General features: G+C 35.6%; 1 long non-coding RNA gene across 14 annotated transcripts in view; it reads left to right on the top strand.

Annotated features, from left to right (window-relative positions):
* The first annotated feature begins 9,897 nt into the window (after positions 1-9,897).
* The window catches only part of LOC112858613 (uncharacterized), a 235,018-nt gene continuing 225,469 nt past the window's right edge, over positions 9,898-19,446 (top strand). For 13 of the 14 annotated variants that reach the window (XR_015250260.1, XR_015250256.1, XR_015250261.1 and 10 more), the window contains exons 1-2: positions 9,898-10,107; positions 12,357-12,448. This is a non-coding gene — a long non-coding RNA (uncharacterized LOC112858613). Of the gene's footprint in view, positions 10,113-12,356; positions 12,449-19,446 lie in introns of all 14 variants that reach the window. The other variant, XR_015250259.1, reaches the window with a different exon arrangement.

The following is a 19,446-nucleotide window of genomic DNA, read 5'->3' as shown; positions in this document are numbered from 1 at the left end:
TGATTCTGTTTACATGAAGATCAAAAACAGTCAAAACTGATACATGGTATTAGAAGGGGGACTTTTGAGGGGAGGGAGAAGCAAGTGGCCAGGACAGGAAGATGAACTTCCAGAGTTCTGGATGTACTATTTCTTGACCTGGGTGGTGGTTACCTATGTGTGTTCCATTCATGAAAAAGCACTGAGATGTGTATTTATGTATATGTAGGCCAATGCATACATGTTGTATGCATTATGTGATTCAACAATACTTTCCTACATGTATGTTATTTTTTTGATAAGAAGTAAAGTGTATGAAGGAGTAAAATTATTTAGTCCCTGTGTTTTTAATGTCATCTCTTACTCGTTTTTCTCCCTCTATAGCAAAGAAGACAAGTTTTTCTTAATTTGATTCCTTTGCCTTGCATGACTGAAATCTCCATTTTAAACAAGTTTTTATGACTCTTGTACATTTAATACTGCTTTCTTTTTGTCTACAGGTTTTGCATTTTCTACATCAAATCCATTCCGTATTATTATTATTATTATTATTATTATTTAGTTCTGACCCAAACCTCTGATTTTTGTCACTTTTCCATTTGTCTTTTACATTTCAGCATGGTTCTGGTAATAATTCCATTTGACCTTAAGACAAATGCATTATCAAACATTAAACAAAGAGCAGCTGCCATGGGCCTGACGTGTGACCTCATTCCACCTAACATTTAAGGAAACAACAGTCCGAGAATGATGGGATACTTTCTTCCTGAGGATGTGAGGCTTATGACTAAATAGATGTTTTTTTAAAAAAGAGTACAGAAGATGAGAGTATAAAGGCACTTTATCCTGCTAGAAGTGGAAAATCGCCCTGTCACCGTACTGTGCAGGGGACTGCATCATGCACTGTGCACCACCACCACCACTGCCGCCCAAGGCAGCACATGGCAGGAATGGTTTGGAAAAGACTTGGGTTCCGAGGTCATCAGGTCGGGATTCAAACTCTAGATCTTACTAACAGTGTATTCTTGAGCACGTATTCAGCCTCTCCGACTTGACTTCTCTATAAAAATGGGAGTATAAAAAGTCTACATCACAAAACTGTTGAAAGGATTTCAATTGCATGGATGTATAAATGTCTCTGCCATAATATTTAACACCTCTAGGTGTTCAAAAGATGAATTACTTTCTCTTTTATATCCTTTTCCTTTCTTATGCAAAAATATATTGTTGGAATAGTTTGCGATTGTTGCAATTGCTGTTGTTTATTAAGTTTTTAAGTTTTAATTCCAGTATAGTTACATACAGTGTTATATTAGTTTCAGGTGTACAATATAGTGACTCAGCAATTCTATACATTACTCAGTCCTCATCATGATAAGTAAGTGTGGTCTTTAATCCTTATCATCTATCTCACTCACTCCTCCCCCCACCTCTCCTTGGGGATCTGTTCTCTATAGTTAAGAGTCTGTTTCTTTATTTGTCTTTCTCTCTTTTTTCTTTTGTTCATTTTTTTCTTAAATTCCACATGAGTGAAATCATATGGTATTTGTCTTTTTCTGATTTACTTCTCTTAGCATAATACTCTCTAGCTACATGTTGTTGCAAATGGCAAGATTTCATTCTTTTTTATGGCTGAGTAATATTCCATTATATACATTATATATATATATATATATATATGTATATATATATATATATGCATGCCACATCTTTATCCATTCATCAGTTGATAGACACTTGGGCTTGGGCTGCTTCCATAATTTAGCTATTATTGATAATGCTGCTATAAACATTGGGTTGCATGTATCCCTTTGAATTAGTATTTTTGTATCCTTTGGATAAATACCTAGTAGTGAAATTACTACAACATAGGGTAGTTCTATTTTTAAGTTTTTGAGGAATCTCCACTGCTGTTTTCCAGAGTGGCTGCACCAGTTTGCATTCCCTCCAACAGTGTATGAGGGCTCCTTTTTTTCTACATCCTTACCAACACTTGTTTCTTGTGTTGTTGATTTTAGCCATTCTGACAGGTATGAGGTGATATTTCATTGTGGTTTTGGTTTGCATTTCATTTCCCTGATAATGAGTGATGTTGAGCATCTTTTCATGTGTCTGTTGGCCATGTGGATGTCTTCTTTGGAGAAATTTGTGTTCACGTATTCTGCCTATTTTTTAACTAGATTGTTTTGTTTTTGGGTGGGGTGTACAATTATATTTGAGTTTTTTATTCACACCAATCCAGCTTTGGACATGACAGGCTGTGGGATTTTTATTTCATGAATACGTACTGGATCCACATATCTTTTCATACAGCCTTTTTTTTGAATTTTCCCTTTTGAATTTTCCAGATGAATCTGTACCTAGATGGGATAATAAAGTAATAATGATGTTGGTAAAATTCCTTTAATGGAAAGAAAATATTTGATCTACTATCTTTTTAAAATATTTTTTTCTTTTTAAGTTTATTTATTTATTTTAAGAGAGAGAGAGAGAGAGAGAGAGAGAGAGAGAGAGAGAGAACATGCACACACACATGAGTTGGGGAGGGGCACAGAAAGAAGGAGAGAGAGAGAGAATCCCAAGCAGGCTCTGTGCTTGTCAGTGTAGAACCTGATGCGGGGCTCAATCTCATGACTGTGAAATCATGAACTGAGCTGATATCAAGAGTCAGATGCTTAACTGATGTTAAACCAATTGAGTCACCCAGGAGCCCCAACCTACTATCTATCTTAAAGGAGAAGAGAGAAATAGTATAAATGAGAAGTTTATTTTTAATCTCAATTTTAAATTCTCACAAATTTGCACAATCTCTGTTGAAGACCTGGATATAATTTTAGTGTTTGGTTTTGTTTTTAAATTTTTTAATGTTTATTTATTTTTGAGAGACAGAGAGAGATAGAGAGGGAGTGGGGGCAGAGAGAGAGGGAGACATAGAATCTGAAGCAGGCTCTAGGCTCTGAGCTGTCAGCACAGAGCCTGACATGGGGCTTGAACTCACCAACCATGAGATCATGACCTGAGCCAAGTCGGACGCTTAACCGACTGAGCCACTCAGGTGCCCCATTTTTAGTGTTTGTTTTTAAAGCAATGCACATTTGACCAGTTTTGATTATAACCGGTTGAATTTGGATTTAAAAAAATGTGTTACCTAGGAAAGTTGTAAATGCAGTAGCTGGAAGCAACTCTAGTATTGAACAATCTCTCATTTTACATATGAAAATGTAGGGAGGCAAAACAGTTTGCCTAAGGTGACCATTTAAAGTTAGGAGTCAATGAATCTTCTCTGAGTTCTAAGTGGTAGAAAGTGGACACACATACTGAAAAAAAAAAAAACAAAAAACAAAACGAGGAGAGTCAGTGTATTAATAGCTGGTAAAGCTGGATTTGAAAATCCAACTGGGAGGGGCCCCTGGGTGGCTTAGTCAGTTAAGTGTCTGACTTAGGCTCAGGTCATGATCTCATGGTTTGTGGGTTCCAGTCCCTCATTGGGATCTCTTGCTGTCGGCTTGGAGCAGGGAGCCTCCTTTGGGTTCTGTGTCTCCCTGTCTTTCTGCCCCTGCCCCGCTTGTGCTCTCTCTCTCTCTCTCAAAAATGAATAAACATTAAAAAAAAAAAAAACTTAAAAAAACAGAAAAGCCAACTGGAAATGAGGTTAAAATGGAAGTGTTCTGAAACTGTGCCTCAAAATTGAGACCTTGGAGCCCTCTGCAAAGCTGACTCCATGTACACCTGCCAGCCCCAGGTCTGCCTGGCAAGCTCAGACACCACCGAGTGCAGTTTAAGGGAGAAAGCTGAGCCCTGGTGACTTCTGTGCATGACTTTTCTCAGACACACCCTTCAGTTCCCTCAAAGCAGCATCCCCTGTAGATCAGCAGCTGCTTTTAAAATGCCGGAAAATATTTATTTTAAAGAAATTTGCTCTGTAACCTTATGTGGAGTATTAATTTGTTTAGCCTGCTTTTTTGAACTACTTGTGTCATGTTGGGGAAGATGTCAGCTTACAACCTGTCCAAATTATTGTAATTCCAGATTATTATTATTCCTTTTTTTGTTATCACTTTCCATAATGTTTGGTAGATTTCCCCTTAGCATCAAGCAACTTAGTATAACATCTCACAAATGAAAATCCTTAGAAGACTATACAGAATGATGTCCTTTTTGCTTATTCAAATTCATGTGGGGTTAGTTGTCCAAATTCTTGAGGAGCAATTTTACGGTTTCAAACTGTAAAAAAGCTCCATAAAATTACAAAGCTCAAAGAGATAGAAAAAAATAAGCCACACAGGGGCTAAGGACTATATGCCATATGGCAGTCAAGATAAAAATTAGGTGAAAGAGTGAGTTTCTGTACACAAACAGCAGTTTATTCCCTAAAGTTAAGAACTTGGTAGTGAAATATAAGTAGGAACTATAACTACTACTTTATGAAGTCACTTCATTAGCAAATCAGTTTGACAGTGCAAGAATAAGCATGGGAAGGTTTTGAGGGTGTATAATATTAATTTAATTCGTTAGATCCACTTGCCACAAAGGATCTGAGGCATCTGAACCATTATTGGGAAAAGGACAACCTTTTTTTTTTTTTTTTTTTTTCAGGAACTTGGCTTTTTTTTTCAGGAACCTAACACGACTGTACCCGGCAGTGTTGATGTGAATGAGATATACAATGAGGCATCCAGTGAGCAATTCACATATGTGGTTTTTATAATTTGCTAAATCCTTTGTCCATCTGGGAAACTCCAGGAACTAAAATAATTGAAAAGGTTGAAAGGGAGGGTTGAAAGCACTGCATCATGTATGTGTCTGCATGTGAAATCAATACCTCTCAAGAAAAATACACGTTCGTTTAATTCATTATTTGGTAATACTTTACTAAGCTTCTTTCATTTAATCTTTTTCTTGCTCCTTTTTTCATGTTCTCTCTCCTCCAAATAAAGTCTCGTTTTTGAGGACACAGTAAATTAACTTTTAATCTCTGTGATCTTCTATCAAAACCTAAAGTTGTTAAAGATATTTTGCATTGTTTTGGCCACAAAGCATAGGTTACAAAGGACATTCTTTTTTATGCAGTGAAAATGGAGTAGGTGGCAGCTATACTTTTAACTGCAAGGGTGGCATTTTTACAATGGCATTTCTTCCCATCTCTGTTAATGGAAAGTGTAACCGGTATCTGCCTTCATTCATTCTGGACTTATATTTCTGCATTCTCTTGAATATAGGTAAATAACTCCCCACGGCTACAAATGTTGTCTTTTGTTGAAAGACGAGTGACAAGCTTAGGGTCTGTATGTGACTTGGTTTTTTGAAATCATGATTATTCTCATGACTGTTTTATCACTATGACACTGTGCTCTAAGTTTTAATCCTTCCTTTATTCCAAAGTTTTTGAAGAGACTGCTCAGAATACAGACTATCTCTTCAAAATTTTTGCTGCAGGGCACCTGGGTGGCTCAGTCAGTTAAGCATCCAACTTCTGATTTCAGCTCTGGTCGTGATCTCAGGGTTCCTGGTTTGAGCACTGCATTGGGCTCTGTGCTAACAGCATGGAGCCTGCTTGGGATTCTCCGTCTATATCTGCCCTTTTTCAACTCATGTTTTCTCTATCAAAGCTAAATCCATTAAATAAAAAGGTCTTTCTTGCTCTTTCGTTTATAAAGTGAAGTTGATGGTTCATCCATTTCAGTAGTTCTTAACCCAGTTTGCAAGAAGAGAATCACCTATGGGTCTTTTAGAAAATATACGTGATGAAGTTCGAGTGGGTCCCAGACATCCAAATATGTTTTTAGCCTCCCATATTCCCTCCCCGAGGCGATGCTACTGAGTTTCCAGGGTTGGTAATCACAGAGCTATTCACACAATTGTTTTCTGCTATCTTGAGAACTAATGCCACATAATGGCATAATAGACCTTACAGCTAGACTGCCTGGCTTCAAATCCTGGCTACCACTTTTTACCAATGTGAATTTAGGCAAGGCACTTAGCCACTCTGATCCTCATTTTTTCAAATGAGGACTGTGGTAACAACAGAACACACATCATACATGTGAAACAACCAGGCTAGTGTCTGGCACCTAGAATGTAGCATAAAAATGTATTAATAAATATTTAATTCTACTTTCAGCACTTTTTTATTTCAAAATCTCTCCCAAACGTTAAGGTGAGCCTTGTTTATCTGTATATGATTTATGCATTTTAAGTGGCTAACAAGTTGGTGTTCCTAAGCAATGCATTAGGATTTTGTACCGTTCCTTTGTTTCATCATCCCCATGACTAACTTGTGCGTGCTCAAGAAAATCCAACTGATTATACAATTTCAGTAAAATTGGATTAATTATACCCTCACTTTTTCTCTAAAAGGGTTTTGGGCAGGTATCTTACAAAATTATTATTATTATATATATATTATTGAAAAAACATATATGTAATTATATATAATATAATATAATATAATATAATATAATATAATATAATATAACAAGTTAAGAGAGCTAAATACTAAAATCAGAGCAAAAGATAAACAAGGGTAGGAAGATAAATTAGCCTTTTAATTTTAGCTCTCAAGAAGGCACCCTATAAGGTCCTGTACTCTTCCAGCCCAGGCCCACATCACTCATTCAGGGCTAAATTCATAACAAAGTGATATTTTACATTATCTGTGCAATAGTTTTCCTGTTAACACAGGAACAAAAGGATGACTTTTATTATTGTTGTCTTCATAAGCAGGAAAATTTAGGTTCTAAAAATGAAGCAAGTTATTCTACATGATTTTATGGGTTAGTGACAATGAAATACCAATATTCAGATGTTACTTGTTTTACCTAAGATGGCTTAATTTTATATTATAAGATAAAACATAAATCCTTTAAAAATACCTGCTAGACATTACTACCCCATAAAAGACAACCGTTTACATTCAACTGTTCAAAGAAACGAGTCTACAGGGCGTGCCAGATATGGCATTTATTTCCATTTCTATGATCCACTTTTATCAAAGCATGCAACCGCTTGTGGTTAGCTCTCAAGGCTATAAAAGGAGACTAATAGAAAGTTGAGCGGTCTGGCCTAGCATTCACCCAATCTCCTCTGGACATCCTTCCCCTGTGTTGCCAAACAGCTGTCACAAGGATACCGTACGACCTGGTGTGTAGGGCATCCATCCCAGAATGCAGGCAGATAGGTTCGTATGTATTCCCTCAGCTTGCAGTAAATGTGCCATGTTCCTGTGGACTGATCCACGAGGACAGGAGAAAGGCACAATAACTGTCAAGTCTAAATTTGTTAGAAAGACACTTAGTGCTCCACCATTATTGCCTGTGACCTTGACTGTGGCAGCATTGTATTCTCCGTGTCGGAGGAGGCAAGTTTGAGACAGTGCCCCTTAGTCACTGATGACATTAAACTCTTTAGGATTGATTTGTTTTGTGAATCTATTCCAAGACTAAAATTCTCCAAGGATCTTAAAAGTTTCAGGGCCTTTTCCAGGGAAAAGTCACGTGTATTAGTATCTATGTGAAAGTTTTTCTCCCATAGAGCTAACACTTACCTTAATCTCACTGAAAATGATAAGTTGGCAGGAAAAGGGGAACTATGAGGTGAATGTCTCCTAATTACTCTAATTTTAGTTTTGGGCTTAAGTTTGGTAGCGCCTGTCATATTTCAGACTGGTCATTTTTACTCATATTCTCATTTTACTCATATTTAACTCATATTCTTAACCAATCCATTCTAAAAGGTGAAGAATATTAGACTGTAGACACTCCATCTGTGCTTTTTGCTCAGAACATAAACAATTACAGCTTTTAATTTCCTTCTTTGGCTGCAAAATTACTGGTGGGCTGTGCTTAAAAATATAATTATCCTTCTTTATATGCCACTCACTGCCTCCCTCATAGGATAGCTATTATCACCAGAAGCATATTTATTCACTCATTGGTTACTATGGAGTGTTTATTAGGTACATGGTCCTGGGGTAGGGATTGTGGAGAACACAGACAGGAAAATCAACCAAGAAAACTTACGTGGTAGTAAGAAAAACATAGCTTTTCACGTTTGATTTGTTTTTGAATCCTAGCTCCATCGTTAATTTGTTGTGAAAATTCTCAACTATTTTCCTTAATCTATGTGTCTATCCTTAGGCTAGCTAGTTCCATACCTCTTGACTATAGCCATGTACTATTGAAATAGGGAAGTGTGTTTTCTAGCTTTGTTCCTTTTCAAGAATGTTTTTCTATTTGGGGGTCCCTTGAATCTCCATAAGATTTTAAGATCAGCTTGTCAATTTCTGAAAAAAAAAATGTCAACGGATATTTTGATAGGGATTGTGTTAAGTCTGTAGATCAATCTAGAGAGTAATTCCATCATAACAACATTGATTCTTTCCATCCATGAATATATCTTGCCGTTTATGTAAGTCTTCATTGATTTATTTTAATGATGCTTTGTAGTTTTCAGTGTACGTACACTGCACTTCTTTTGTTAGATTTATTCCTTAGTATTGTATTCTTTTTTGATGCTATTATCAATGAAATTGTTTTCTGGTTTGCTCATTTTTAAAGTACAGTAATATAACTGATTTTTGCACATTGGTTTTTATATCCAGCAGTGCTGAATTCATTTCATTAGCTCTAATAGTTTGTGTGTGTTTAACATAAAAATCACGTAGCCTATAAATAAAGATGTTTTTACTTCTTCCTTTCCAATCTGGATGCTTCTACTTCTTTTTTCTTGTCTAACTGCCTGGGCTAGTATCTCCAGTTTAATGTTCTGTAAAAATAGTGAGAATGAACATTATTTTCTGACTCCTGACCATAGGGGGGGAAACTTTCAATTTTTCACCGTTGATGATGTAAGCTGTTATTATTTTTTTCATGTTAAAGAAATTCCCTTCTACTCCTCATTTGGTTAAGTGTTTTTATCATGAAAAAAATTTGAATTCTGTCAAATGTTTGTCTGCATCTATTGAGATAATCATGTGGTTTTTATCTTTTGTCTACTTAATATACTATATTACAATGATTGATTTTCACGTGTTGAGTCAAACTGTATTTCTGGGTTAAAACACATTTGGATATTATTATTTTTAAACCACTGGTCTAGAACAATGTTTCCCCAGTGTAAGCATGGAACAAAAACTCCATAGGATGCTAATAGCTGCCCTATGGAAAAAAGAGGTACATTAGGTAAATTTAGGAAATGCTGGATTAGATCAAACAGGTTTTTGTACAGCAAAGTATCTCAGAGACTATAATATAGTAACACACTTTGCAAATCTCCAACAAGTAGGTATGGTATGCCATATTTTATAAACTTATCTGCAAAAGTATTTTGTGAGATTAATTTTCCATCAGACACACTGTAAGCAATGTTTGTCCTAAGAATTTTGATTAAACTTCTCTATCATGTAGTAGTGACCGAGAAAAGCTTAAAACTTACAGGATCATCAACTGTAAATTATATGCTAATGTCTAGAAAAATTCAATCAATGTACAATAAATATTTATAAAGTGTCTATTACGTGCCAGGTATTCTTCTAGGCACTGGAAAGACAGCAATGGGAAAACATGACAAGAGAAATCTCTGCTTTTGTGGAGCTTACATTCTGGAAGAGAGGCAAACAATGAATGTAAAACTCATGCAACTTTTAAAGTATGTTAGAAAGCATTACATATTACATAAAAAAGAAAAATCAGGTAAGCTCTTTGACATTATTAGCAATGATTTCTTAGATTTGACACCAAAAGCAAAGGAAACAAAAGCAAAAATAAACAAGTGGGACCACATCACTATGAAAGCTTCTACACAGCAAAGGAAACCACTAACAAAGTGAAAAGGCAATGTACTGAGTAGGAGAAAATATTTGCAAATCATGTATCTGATAAGGGGTTAATATGTTAAAAGTATTTTAAAAAGCCCTCCACAACTCAATAGCAGAGAGAGAGAGAGAGAGAGAGTGAAAGAGGGAGAGAGCACATGTGCAAGCAGGGGATGGGGGAGGAAAGGGAGAGAGAATTTTAAGGAAGCTTCATGCTCAGCACAGAGCTCAACACGGGGCTTGAACTTACAACCATGGATGCTCAACCGACAGAGCCACTGAGGTGCCCCAAGAAAGTAGATCTTGAAAGTCCTTAGGTGATGTATGTTAACTAGACTTACTGTAGTTTTATTTTTTATATTTTTATTTTATATCTTATTTATATTTATGTATTTTATTTGCTATATCATATTTAAAATTTTTAAATATATATGATATTTTATATATATGTTTAATGTTTATATTTTATTATATTATTTATATTTATATATTTTATATATTTTGTTTCATATCACAATGTATGCAAATATCAAATCATTACATTGTACACCTGAAACTCATATAATGTTATATGTTGATTATACATCAATTTAAAGACAAAGAAAAAGGGAAATTGGTTTAAGGAGACTTAGAAATTCCGGGTGGGAAGATAGGTAACACATTGCAATATTTAAGAGGATGCTCGGGATAAGTCTTGTTTAGAAGAGAAATGTAAGAGAATATCTACCTTGTTCAAAAACAGCAATGAGGTCATTATGGTTGAAGCAGACTGAGTGAAAGGGAGAGTAGGAGCAGCATTATTATCTCTAACTTGGATTATTGCAATAGTATCCTAATTTCACTGCTTCTACCTTTAGCTCTTCCCCCTACCCCATGGGGTGAGAGTAGATTCTGTGTGTGTATAAGTAGAGGGGTATGGGGGTGGTTGTGGTGGTGCTGTTAGGTAAAAATAGAAGCAATGAAATTAGTTAGGCTCTTTTTCTTTTTCCTTTTTTTCAAGTTTATTTATTTTGAGAGAGAGAGAGAGACAGAGAGAGATACACATTTCATCCTTAGGGCAAAAATGGGCTTTTCCAGGGCAAGTTAAAAACAACAATAACAACAACAACAAAAAAAACCTCTAGCAAGTGGAGGAGGGACAGAGAGAGAGGGAGAGACAGAATCCCAAGCAGGCTCCATGCTGTCAGTGATGCTGGGCTTCAACCCACAAACCATGAGATCATGACCTGAGGTGAAATCAAGAGTCAGACCCTTAACTGACTGAGCCACCCACGTGCCCCAGTGAGGGGTCTTTTTCAGTAATTCAGGGTCCAGAGGGTGGAAGCTTCAATACTGAGCAATGAAGACGAGAAGAAGTGTTCATATTCTGAGCATTTTGAATATCCAGTCAACAGTATTTCCTGGAAGCTTGGATAAGAGTTGTGAGAGGAGAAAAGTCAAAAATGACTCTAAAGTTTTAATTCTGTGCAAGTGTTAGGATAGAGTTGCATTAGCAGAGAAGGGAAAGTATGTGGGTGGAACAAGTTTGTGGAGGAAAGTCAACATTTTAACATTTTGGAACATGTTGCATCTGCAATTTCTATTAGATCTTTTATGCGTGCTAACTCAGTATAGGAATAAAGACACATACATCTTTTACCTAATACCGGTAGAGACACCAACCTGCCACTAGTTTACATTATGAATAACTAAAGAGATGAGGGGAAAAATCCAGAATTGAATAGATGCTATTTATACCATCTATTCTTTAATTTGTGTCCTCCCCTCCATTTTCCAGGAAGTTGACTCCTTTTTAGAATTTGCCTTATTTGTGGACTAAAGAGCTCTTGCTTATTTTTTGATCCTGTTTTACCAAACCACCCACAAAACAACAAACAACAAAACATGAAAAACAACAAAACTCCTCCCGTTGGTCTTCTACAGAGTGAATAATCATTCTCCAGGCTTCTGTTTTTAAAATGCACACCTGGGGCTGACACGTAACTGTGAATTAATTAATGAGACTACTTCCCTCCAGCAAATGAAGAGGTGATGGAGGCAACAGGGAAAGTGCTAGTGACTGTGGAGAGGAAACTATATAGCCTGCAGGCTGTAGATTATCAGGAAGGGTGTGGCACTGCTGCCTGTCATCCCTGGCGTATCTTGGGCTATGTTTCCCAGCTTCCTTTTCACATGACTGAGTTCCAGCCAGCGGACCGTGAGTAGAAGTGGTGTGTGTCTCTTTCCCAGGCCTGGCGCAAAAAACCTTTCCACCTCATGCTATTTATTCCTTCCCCTTGTCATTGGTCGTAGACCAGCATGGTCATATTAGAAACATGTTGAAAATAATGGAGCCAAAACTAGAAGGAGCCTGGGTCTCTGAATCTCTGCTCAAAGGAGACCATCTGTCAAAAAAGAACTCTCATTTTGGACTTAACACGAGTAGGGAATAGATGTCTACTGTATGTGAGCTATCATACATCTGTAAGCTTATTTGTTATAGTAGCTAACGGTCTCGAAGCTAATACAAAGAGAGAAATTGGGGTTCCCAAGCACACTTGTTTACTGCCCACATTTATCTATTTAGCTCTCCAGTTTGAAGCCAATTATTCCCTTCAAATCTAAAAGCAGTTGAGGAATCAACTGGGCAAGTGGGATCACAAGTGCATACCTTTAAAGGTAAGGTTTAAATCAAACTCATGGAGTATTTCATGTACTATACTACTAACTTCAGCATAAATTCAAAGATGTAAATCTTTGAGGCTTGAGAAATTGGCAGCATTACTGAGATATTCAGTTTTCCCAATTTGATTTGCACTGCCAGCTAAATCTGTTTACTCAGTGCATGGTGGCATTTAGAGATCTGATTCAATGCTCTACTTGAAAATTTCTGATCATACTTTTGGATCAGAGCCTTTCTCAAATATTACATCTTTTGTAGGGCAGTATTCATTACAGAAATGTTTTCTTAGAAGTTTTTTTTTTCCATTTCTAATATATCCATTCTTAGGATTTATAGGCATAGAGAGTAAAGGCCATATTTTAAAATGAAATACATGTGTCTTTCAAAGAAAAATAAATTTGTTTTCAACATGAAGGACATCTTCTGCAATAGCTCTATGTCCAAAATATATTCTTCAAAACAAAGCACACAAATTACAAAAGGGTATAGATTTTCTAATCTTATACTGGGAGGAAAAAGACAAATTAATATTCTTTAAGGAAATAAAAATATTTGAACGTTTTATGTACAAATTCAGATACTTGTAATAAAAATCTTCCAGTATGTAAACTCTGGTTTAGTTTTCTGTGAAAATGGATACTATAATAATATGTGAACATTGTCAAGCTCCTCGTTCAAATATCTCCTTTAAGTAGATGACATAAGATCCTAAATATATTTAGTTTACCTTGCAATATTCCTGATGATAATAATAATATTGATAATAATAATAATAATAATGTTTTATTGAGCACTTACTATGTGTTAGGAGCTACATAAAGTAATTATCATGAATATTTTTATGTAACTCTCACAATGACCTTATGAAGAGACAAATATTATTTTCTGCCTTCCTAGTGAGGAAATTGAAGCACAGATGAGTTTAATGACTTGTTCAAAGTTATTTCTAGTGTGTGGAGAGCTGGGAATTGAACAGTCTTTGCAGCTTGGCTCTATAGACCATGCTCAATATTCTTGGAATATTGGGCTAACATATTAATATTGGACAAACATATTAAGTCCCTTTTATTATGTGCAAATCAATTCATTATTTTTATTAATGACATTACATATCAGGCATTAAAATAATACCTAATGCAAGAAATTTAAAAAAGAAACTATTAGTACTTATCTTTATATTAGTGCATATGCTTAAAGTTATTCTTATGGTTATATAAGTATAGTTAAACTTGTAGTACTTATTATGAGAAATACAGTAGTTATTGTATTTATACATATATTAATACATTAGTGCTATCTACTATACATAAACTAAATCACAGTTTAAATACTGGGAAATTTTTTAACTTATTATTACCTAAAATGTAGCAAAAACCTTAAATATTTAATACAATACACATATATATACTATACCATATGCTAATATACTATACTAAAGAAACTTTCAATCATATAAATAATAATCACTATAAAGTACAATTAAATAAAATATTAAAAACCTCATTGTTTTGTGCTCATCTAAGGAAAATTCAGTATTATTTATGTGGAAAGTATGAAATACATTAAATAAAGTGCTGGTGACATCTTTAAAAATAAAAGTAAGATTTGGGGGTATTAAATTGTTTAATGTCCTTGCATATCTTCAAGTTGGCAAATATATTAATATTTACGTTAATATTAAATTCTGCTGAGTGAAAGATACACATTTCATCTTTAGAGCAAAAATGGACCTCTTCAGGGCAAGTTAAAAAAAAAAAAACACCATTAGTCCAGTGTCTGGCATAGTTTGAATAAATGCTAAAATACATAAATATTAAAGAGTTGTGTTAGGCAGGTTTCTCCAGAAAAACAGAACAAGTAGGATATACATGGATATATACATATAAGAGAAGATTTATTATAGGAATTGGTTCACATGTTTATGGAGGCCGAGAAGTCCCATGATCTGCAGTCTGCAACATGAAGAGACAGGAAAACTGGTGATATAATTCAGTCCGGTTCCGAAGGTCTGAGAAGTAGGAGAGCTGATGGTGTAAGTCCCAAAGTTGTAAGGTCCCAAAACCTGGAGCTCTGATATCTGAGGGCAATAGAAGACGGATATCGCAGCTTAAGAAGAGAGAGTGAGAATTTGCCCATCCTTCATCTTTTTGTTCTATTCAGGCCCTCTACTGATTGGAAAATGTCCACCTGCACTGGCGAGGGCAGGTCTCTTTACTTAATCTAATTCAAATGGTAACCTTTTTCAGAAACACTCTCAGGGACTCACCCAGAAATAGTTCTACCAGCCATGTGGGCATCTCTTAGTCTAGTCAAGTTGACACAAAAACAGACAAACAAACAAACAAAACCCCCAAATATTGACACATAGAATTAACCATCTCCAGAGTGTTTCCAAGTAAAAAGGTCCATTTAGACCTAGTTCATATCAATAATAAAAGGGATTCATCATCTAACAAATTTATTATCTGTATTAATTTATAAATAGTTTATTTATTTATTTATTTTTTTTTTTAAATTTTTTTTTCAACGTTTATTTATTTTTGGGACAGAGAGAGACAGAGCATGAACGGGCGAGGGGCAGAGAGAGAGGGAGACACAGAATCGGAAACAGGCTCCAGGCTCTGAGCCATCAGCCCAGAGCCCGATGCGGGGCTCGAACTCACAGACCGTGAGATCGTGACCTGGTTGAAGTCGGACGCTTAACCGACTGCGCCACCCAGGCGCCCCAATTTATAAATAGTTTTAATGGCGCTGAATTAGTTCTTATAATAAGTTTTTGCTCCTATGCAACTTTTGGTCTATAATGTTTTGCTTTGTTTTATTTTTTACATTTTTAATCTGATTATCAGCCATTTCTTCATAGTTCAAGAAGTCAATGATAGACTAATTCAATCCATGTCAAGTAATCATGGTTTATAAATTAGTAGTTTTGGAGTTAATGAAATGATATTGGAGTGCTTAGCCTAGATAACTAGAAAGACATGTTCAAGAGCTGCATTGACCATTACAATAGCTATTAGCTCCATGTGGCCATTTAAATTTAAAATGATTACAATGAAATACAATTAAAAATTCAGTTACTCATTTGCACTAGTGGCAACTGAATTGAACAGCACAGGTACAGAACATTTCAATCATCACAAGACATTCTACCAGACAGTTTTGTTCTAAAGAAATTGAGCACTTTTTTAAATGAATCAATTATGTTCATAGATAATTTACAAATGTCACTTTTGCTGGCAAATTTCTTATTTTCCATACACTTTTCCAAGCATACCTTTAATAACATGGCTGACCTAAGTTTGAAGTCTTACCTTCCTCTTGCTCAAGCCCTGGAGAAGTTACTCAACATGGGAAAAGCATGCCTAAAGGAAGCAAGTAGGAAAGGAAAAAGCAAGAGGCAGGAAAATGCACAAATTGAACAATCAGCTTTTATGAGATCAAGAAGATTGTCCATAACATACCATAGATGAATTATTTAGTCTTATAACTTTTGGTGAATAAAAATTTCCTTAAATGAGATATAATAGAACTCTATTATATATAGTAGTCTATATAGTAGAGTACTATATGACTCATCAGTTGGGTGATTAGCCTAACATCAAGTAGTACAAGTAAAAAAAAAAAAGAAATTAGAAACAGCTAATTTAAAAGGATATAGGTAAATTCCAAGCTACTCAATAACAGTGTCATCCAAACTGCTGCAGAGAGTAGAATTTTTCTGTGATGCTTCCACACATACAAAGTTGGGGTTCCCAGTCCTTCCTTCCTTTCAGCAGTCAGCCCCCTTCAGTGGGCTCTTGATGTCTAGGTTTCCAAACACAACCACTACGGCTTGTCTAGATACTAATCTCCTACTTTGAACTTTTCCATCTGGGATTTCTTTCTCAGACCTAACCAAAAAAAAAAAAAAAAAAAAAAAAAAAAAAAGGAAAAAAAATTCAAGTGGGGTTTCCAAGGCAATGGCATAATATCAGCTATTTAAATGTTCCAGAAAAGTTCCTAGGGGTGCCTGGGTGGCTCAGTCAGTTAAATGTCCAACTCTTGATTTTGGCTCAGGTAATGATCAGGTGAGATTGAGCCCTGTTGGGTTCATGCTGACATCATGGAGCCTGCTTGGGATTCTCTCTTTCCGTCTCTCTGCCCCTCCCTGCTCACACTTTCTCTCTTAAAATAAATAAATGAACATCAAAAAAAAAAAAAAAAAGAAAGAAAAAAGTGTTCCAGAAAAGTTCCTATTTCCATTACAAATACATTCATTCGTAGCCTCTTGCTGACCCAATTATGGTATCTCACTGTAATTAGATCTGTTACGGTTACCATCTTTTCTTTTTCAAACTGCATGCTAACTTGTCTCTTTTTTAAACACAATGTAATAAATATTAGATTTCAAAAATTCACAAAAACAAGCAAAAAGAAAAAGGTGTTTGCGCATAAGCGGAGAAATAATTCACCGCGGTATTTAATCTTTGTCTTTTTAAAACAAACTCTAGCTTTGGGAGGAATACTGCAGGAAATAGAAAAGGAAACAATGTCTCACATGATTCCAAAAGTAGTTGAGGCATTATAAATAAAATATTTAGCTGTTTAACCAAATTTTTTTTATCACCAAGCAATCCTGAGTTTTATGACTTACTATGATTGTTCATAGTAAGTCATCAATTTATGTAAGATACATCAATTTCATCTAGAGTAGAATTAACAATATTTATAGGAGTATTTCAGGAAGTCTTAAATCATTTTGGTGGCTTTTTTTTGAACTGAGAAGAAAATAAATACTAAAAATTGTAACATCTAATGGTACCTTCTTAGGCTACTGTGTGTAATCACCTGCTGGTTGTCCATTTGACATAAGACATGCACGTGCCATACTGGGCATATTCTAAAGAGCTTTGAGCCTCCTGGAGTTACAATTTCTAGCACATTTTTCTTTACTCGGAGGAGAACCACAGTATTTTCTGGAGGTAATATTTACTGTGATATTAAGCTTGGGAGTATAATAACATTTCCAGAAAGTCAAGAAGTTACAGACTTGACTCCGAGCTAGAACATATTCAATATTTTTACTGAAATGGAGGAATGGATGAGATAATAAAATGACTGCTGATTGTCTACAGTATATTTATATGAAGAATTAAGGAACTTCCTTGGAGACATCAAATTAAAGGAAAGAGGAATTTAGATATGACAAATTTATCTCTGAAACAAAACCTTCATTATTGGAGTTAAGTTTCAATTTTGAGTACTGTCATGCTGGTCTGGCTCCAATTTGATTCCTGTAGGAAATAAGAGATCTGTTCTCTTCACCTCCAGTTTGCTCTTTTTTTTTTTTTTTTTTTTTTTTTAGTAATGAAAGTTTTATAAGGTAATTTGGTGCTAGATTAAGGTACTTTGTTGCTCTTTCAATTGAGCCCCATAGGGTCAGTGTTGCACATGGTCATAGGAGCAGACAGATTGACATTTACATGTAGATAATCATCCAATTCTTTGCTTTTTTAATGCTAAGTGATTCCCCTTCAATAAAATCAGACAGCATTCAAAGCCCTTACCCTGAAGATTAGGGATACAATGGGAAGCACAACGGACACAGTCTCTTCCATGAGAACAGTAACAGTTTCATGAAGGAGGCAGATCTCAAAAATAAGCACAACACTAATCATATAATTACAAGAGTGTGAGAACTTACAACAGGAGGATCTAATCTGTTGGGAGTCAGGCAGGGAAAGCCTCTTCCAGTAAGATTTAAGTTGACATCTGCAGGATGGGTCAAGTTAATCAGGTAAATGGAGGGTAGAGAAAGCATTGCAAGCACAAAAAAGACCATGTGCAAAGACCGTGGGGGCAAGGATGAATCTACTGTGTTTGAGGAACAGAAAAGCTAGTGTGGCTGTTGCAAATAGGTTGAAGAAAACAAAGAAAGATGAAGCTATAGAAGTAGGCAAGGACCAAATCATAGAGGGCTTTGTCAACCGTGACAAGGGTTTTAATTTCATCATGAGAGTAATGGGAAGTCATAAAAGGGTTTTAAGGAGGGAGTGACATGATTAGAATTTCCTTATTGTTGGTGAATGGATTACAAAGTGGCCAGAATGGATGTGGGGAGCTTATTGCAATAACCAAAACCAAGAGACATTTGCAACTTTAGACTAGCAGGGTAGTTCTCAAAGTGTTGTCTGCGGACCCCTAGGGCACCCAGAGATCCTTTCACGGGGCCTACAAGGTTAAAAATTATTTTAATAATAACACTAAGGTATTATTTATTTGCCTTTTAAATTGTTTTGACATTTGCACTGATGGTACAAAGCAATAATGGGTAAACTGAAAATCTAGCTCCAGTGAAGGCTTAGAGTCACCGAATTTTTCATCTCAACATAGTTTCAATGAAAAACTGCAAGTTTCATTTAAAAATTTCCTTGAAGAAGTAGAAATGTTTACAAATTTTATTAAATCTCAATCTTTGATGAAGTAGAAATATTTACTAATTTTATTAAATCTCCACACAACTTTTTATAATTTTTTTTAATGTTTGTTTATTTTTGAGAGAGACAGAGCATGAGCAGGAAAAGGGCAGAAAGAGAGGGAGACACAGAATCCAAAACAGGCTCCAGGCTCTGAACTGTCAGCACAGAGCCCCACCTGGGGCTCAAACTCAGGAACCATGAGATCATGACATGAACTGCAGTTAGACGCTTAACCGACTGAGCCACCCAGGCATTCCTCAACATGACCTTTTAATACTGTGTGATAAAATGGTAAACAATATTGCTGAAGAGGCTCAAAGTTATTGCCAGCTTTCCATAGTAAATGTTGTTATTTCTCTTTGTAATAGCAGAGATCAGGTGCTCAATGTAGCAGAGGGCTAAAGAGAGACAACATATGAGAGTAGACACTCTAAAAGAGAAGACAAGAGATAAATATAGGAGCATATAAGAGATAAATATAAGACCATAGGTAAATATATCCATGTGCATTTTTGTGTCATTCTGCAAAGCTA

This window comes from Puma concolor, chromosome B1 (genome assembly GCF_028749965.1).
Source record: "Puma concolor isolate L17-30 chromosome B1, mPumCon1.1.hap2, whole genome shotgun sequence".
Classification (NCBI taxonomy): Eukaryota; Metazoa; Chordata; class Mammalia; order Carnivora; family Felidae; genus Puma; species Puma concolor.
This window is presented reverse-complemented; position numbering and strand designations above follow the sequence as displayed.